A 5,653-nucleotide genomic window follows, 5' to 3' on the forward strand; every position below is an offset into this window, starting at 1 on the left:
GAAGATAAATTGATATTTGTGAAACTCAATTGTATCTTAGGAAGCTTTATTATATCCATGACATGACGGAAATTTAATATACAACACTAGTTGTATGCCTCACTACATTTCCCCTATCTCGGGCACATGTAGCGGGAGGCGGGCACATCTACAGGGAGGTGCATGTTTTGATAACTTAAAACACGTAAAATCCAAAGAAAATCAATGAAAAGAAGATAAATTGATATTTATGAAACTCATTTGTATCTTAGGAAGCTTTATTATATTCATGACATGTCGGAAATTCAATATACAGCACTAAGTTGTATGCCTTACTATACATTATCCCCTATCTCGGGCACATGTAGCGGGAGGCGGGCACATCTACAGGGAGGTGGTTGTTTGACAACGTAAAACGTAGAATCCAAAGAAAATCCATGAAAAGAAGATAAATTGATATTTGTGAAACTCATTTATAAGGGAGATTTAATGTTACATCCGTGAACTCTCGGATATTGAATATAGAATACTATTTTATTACACTAACTCGATTCCTATCTCGATCGGGCACAGTCGACGTAGAGATAGGCGGGCACATCTACAGGCAGGGCTAGGTGGTTTAGCCGACGACCGAGTTGGTCACTTGTTTTTTGGAGTTAAAAAACGACCAAAAGAATCGCCAATTTTGTATAAACTGTATCAAAAATGTATCAAAATCCACACTAAATAAATTTACTTAACACTCAAACACTTCTACCTCATAATCACGGACAATACAAATGTATAATGGTAAGATTTTGCCCTGATTTGTGTTGCACGTATTACCTTCATTGAACAGTCATGACCCCAATTCTGCACGTACGTACGTACGATCGTACGCGCGCAGTCAAGAACATCAATATTCATGACTTGACAAGACGTCACTGATATGCATATTCATTGCCTCCTTGTAGATGTGCCCGATTAGAGGCTACCCGCACAAACTGAGAAGAGTTAGTTCATTGAGAATGGGTGAGTAATTGATTGAAATATGAGTAGATTAAGTGAGTTTAGTCATCATTTTGAAAAAGCTGCAATAGTCTTCGTGATGTACGGTAATTTCGTTACATTTGGAGACAGTTCTCAACAGATTTTTGGGGAAAAGACTAGTTAAATATTGCTCTTGAAATTGCACTTTGATTTTCATCGTCATGAAGTAGTTTGACTGCGGTTTGCCGTCATTTCACCCTAGTACTCCAGTTAGGGCCCCGGCGTTCCGGCAGGCCCACCCGGGGAATTTCGGTGCTCATTTTGCATCAAGATCAAACTTTCTAATCAAGTTTTATTTCAGATTTGATCGTCATCATGAATCTAATTCACCAATCATCGATTTAATTTAAATCTAGATTTAACGTTTCACCTTAAAATAATCTACGAAGCATGATTTTTTTGATAATCCAAGTGGATTAGGTCTAATTCTTGTTAAAATCTTTAGTAGATCTAGACCTAGGGCGGTATTCTGAACCCTGTGTTATCTCTAATATTGTTGTATCTTTGGAGATAAGATAAAGTTGGTATTCTGAACACTGTTGTAACTTTTGTGTTATCTTTTGCTGTATCTTTTCTCTCATCTCATTGGCCGCGCCTGCGCTCATAGCTTGGTGCGCTTGTAATTGTGCTTATTAGTAATAACATGGCGCTTAATCCTCATTTGCATATGCGCACGGGAGATAATATGTCGAGATAATTGGTATTCTGAAAGTTGTTGTATCTTTTATCTTATCTTATCTTGCATGGTATTTACAACAATATTTACAACAGGTAGGGGGTTGTTGTATCTTTCGTGGTGATAATGGCGGCAATATTTCTTGCCCAGAACCAACTTTGTGCCAATAGACGAGTTAGAAGAAGATAATGTGTTGACCGGAAACATCAAAGATGAGAACTTTCTAAGAAATTAAATGCTAGGATAGGACTATTTTAATGCTCTCATCTTAACCAATATAGTGAAAGCGTGATTTGTCTTCATGATCCACATTCAACAGCGCATAATGATGACGCGCGTAATAAGTGCTCAAATAACTAATTACGCCCAAGATTAGTATGCGCTAGGCGCATCTTCAGATATGGCATAAAGTATTCCTATTGGTTGATCTACTTATCATGCTTAAATAAAATAGATTTTGATTGGTAGGGTCCATAAAAATGGGCGTGTCATCAATGGTCAAAGATAAGATAGAGGCGGTCCTTCAAGAGATAACACAGGGATAAAACAATGTTCAGAATACCAACTTACAACAATATTAGCGCTGTGTTATCTCTGGAAGATACAACAAAAGATAACACAAAACTTACAACAATGTTCAGAATACCACCCCTAGACACTAACTTAGATGTGGACTCGGATGGCTTTACTAAATATCAGTGCCATCCGTTCGCTCAGTTGCATCATAGTTCATACGCGGTGCGTGTCAACTTTATTTCTATACCAAAATTATCTGTGACCATTGATAATCAAACAACTCCAAATCCTATTTAATTTAGATGTAAACCTGGAACTTATTAATAAAAAATATTCAAAAAACATCAACACTAGGATTTATTTAGATTTTGTGTGGGTTCAGTGTGCTTGTCAAGTTGTCATTACTCGTCTCATCTAACAGTTACTACTAGAGCCTAGTCCCTAGAGTCTAGTAGATCTACTAGTACTAGATCTAGATCTAGATCCCTATCAAGGGGGGGGGGGGGGGGGGGTGGGGGGGTTTAACATTTTGAAATCGGGCCAAAAATTTCGCAACGACTCAGCCAGCCGCTGATTAAGCGGGGAGGGGGGGGGGGAAGAGGACATTTTTTTTGAGGTCATCCATTAGGATTTTTTTTGATTTTTTTAAAATCAACACTAAAAAAGGGGGGGTTTCCAGAAAAACATATAGAGGTCTAGGTCTACCTAAAAAAAAAAACTCAAGGGGGAGGTCTAACACCCCCCCCCCCCCCCCTGCGTAAGTGCCTGACCCCTATTATTATTACTTTTAATATATTAGAGATTTCTTTCTTCTCCAAATCGTGCAGTTCATGTTGATAAATCTGTTTGTGTAAGAGAAGACCCCTAGTCCACAATTATGTTTACTTATGTAGTCCACTTCTTCTTGTCTTAATAAACCAATTCTACTTAAGACTACTTTATATTTATAGGCCATATAAAGCACTTTTGAGGCACAAGTTAAATCTTCCATTTAATTTTACTTTGTACTTTGGTCCATTAAATTGGAATGTTGATTTTCACACCATATTAAAATTAAGGCCAACCATGACATGAAAAATAGCTTTTATGCTAGATCTATATTGATTTTGTTTTCTTTTTGTTTCAACAGATTGAAACTAATGAAGAGCTGGAAGGAGTTAACTGATGAGTAGACATTACAACATTTCTTATATTTGCAAGATGAAGCTGAAAGTCCCATTGCAGGTAAAATTTTCAGGATATTTAGTACACAAATATTAACGACCACCTATCAATTCACTAAAAAGGAAATGGAACTAAGTTTATGTTGCAAGTGTATATAGTGGAAGGGATATTTTATTCTAGTTCTTCCCTTTCTTTGTTTACAAAGGGATTTGTCCTTATTTACAGGAGGTCCTGTGTGTACAGAACGATGTCTAATGCACATTCAAAGCACTACATAATAATAATAATGATCATACATGTAGGGTATACACAGGACCCCTCATTACTTTTTTTTGTAAGTGGTCCTTTCACTTCTTGAGCAATGAAGATGAAGAAGAACACAACATAAGATTAATGAAAGTCTGTTTATAGGATGTATTATGGTTGATATGTATCTATTATTATCACTTTTAATTGAAGTACCTACATTGTTTTCTCTTATGCAGGATGATGCTTCTCTACAGTGGATGATGAAGGCATGCTGATTACAAACCCAGGAGAGGAACAAAGAACAGATATTGACAGAAGCATATCTAGAGATGCGGGCCTACTACACTTCATACGAGCAAGTGTGCTAATATACAATGTAGGTACCCCCAATAACCTATTGTAGAACACATATCATGCAGAAAGTTATAGATCTGAAAAACATATTTTTCATTGTCCGTTACTTGTAAAAGAATACTTGACTGAATATCACAATTGTGATTTAGATTTAAAATAAAATGTTGATATCGATGAAATATAAGTCTACATTACGTATGTTTTAATATCATTATTTCCAGTACATTCTCTGGTCCAAGTTGTGTGGTCATTTTATGTCTCATACTTAACCGAGTATTATTCAATTTTGAGCACAAGTTCACAATACAAGTACATTGTACACGTATTACTTATTTCATACCTTGTCTGATCCAAGCTCCAGCAGGCCTATCGTCTTAATGGGATCATCAGAAATAATCTAACATGTGGTCAGTAACTAGTCTTGTAGGTAAAAAAGTTTAGGTTTGCCCACTAGAATCCCAAGTGAATATTAGTCCTTCCTCTTTTTGTCAGAGCAGGTATCAGGGTGTATGTTATTAGTTGTTGTTTATTTTCTTATACACTGTATCTTATTTCATTTTTCCATTCAACAGACTTGGGTTATCATCACAGCCCTTTCTTCTGAAAACTAGCCTACAACTTCATCAATGAATGCAGAAGACATCTTCATGGGACTACGTCTTAAAGATGCAACCCTCATATAATGAAAGAGGACATTAGAGATGGGTTTAAACTTGAATATTTACATACTATTTATTTATTATTTGTATTATATATTTGTAGAATACCACATTTAGAAAAAGCTAATAAATTTATTATCTTGTCAACTTTCAAATATTTAAAGATAACTAATCATCAATGAATAAACATTAACATTTTAACAATGTCAACTACCATCTTATATGATGAAACTGAGGGCTGGGCAGAAAGAAATTTCCTTGAAATTTGAGTGATAAAGATCTATCAGTCTATATCAGAGATTGAATTGATCAATGATATTTTAATTATAATTATACATGTTGAAATTCATTTACCTCAGTCTATGGACTTCTGTATTTGAAGTTTTGTAGATTATTACATCATTGCTGCTTCAAGTATTGTATGTAAGAAGGTTTGAAAGACAACCCTCTAAATGCACTAAATATGGAAACTGCTAATCATCATTGCCTTTTGTATCCAAACTGCTAATTTTAATAGAATCATGTTTTGATACTTCCTAGCTTAAGAAAACGGGGGGGGGGGGGGGTCTTGTTATCCTCTTCCTGGTGCTGTTTCTACATGGACCATGTAACAGGTTGAAAAAGTGTAAACAATATTATATTTGTTATATGTTTATATTAGAAGGATTTAGAAAATGAAAACGTTTTGAATTATAGAATTACTGTTGCTAGAAGTAATGGCAGTATTGATGTGTAAGGGAATGGGGTGGTTTTCCCAGTGAAATTAATGGTATACCAATGTAAAATTAATACAAAAAGAGAAAACTATTCTTAAAAATAAAATTATAAAGGACATGGGCCTCCTAACTAACAAACCACTTCTGGGTTGTTGTTGTTGTTGTTGTTGTTGTTTTGTTTTTTTTTGGGGGGGGGGAGGGGGGCAACCCAATTCAAAATTTCCAGCGTTAAATTCCATTGTCTTTAAACAAAAATTATGTCAAGATGTTGAAAAACAATGTTTCACTTTCCGTTTTCAAGTTAGAAAATT

General features: G+C 35.4%; 1 long non-coding RNA gene across 1 annotated transcript; it reads left to right on the plus strand.

The window, feature by feature from the left end:
• The first annotated feature begins 545 nt into the window (after positions 1-545).
• On the plus strand, positions 546-4,975 carry LOC115919522. Its single transcript, XR_004061891.1, has 4 exons — positions 546-990; positions 3,330-3,424; positions 3,850-3,989; positions 4,540-4,975. It is a non-coding gene; the product is annotated as an uncharacterized LOC115919522 (long non-coding RNA).
• Positions 4,976-5,653: the final 678 nt, after the last annotated feature.

This window comes from Strongylocentrotus purpuratus, unplaced genomic scaffold, assembly GCF_000002235.5.
Source record: "Strongylocentrotus purpuratus isolate Spur 01 unplaced genomic scaffold, Spur_5.0 spur5_scaffold_6, whole genome shotgun sequence".
In the NCBI taxonomy this organism is placed as follows: domain Eukaryota; kingdom Metazoa; phylum Echinodermata; class Echinoidea; order Camarodonta; family Strongylocentrotidae; genus Strongylocentrotus; species Strongylocentrotus purpuratus.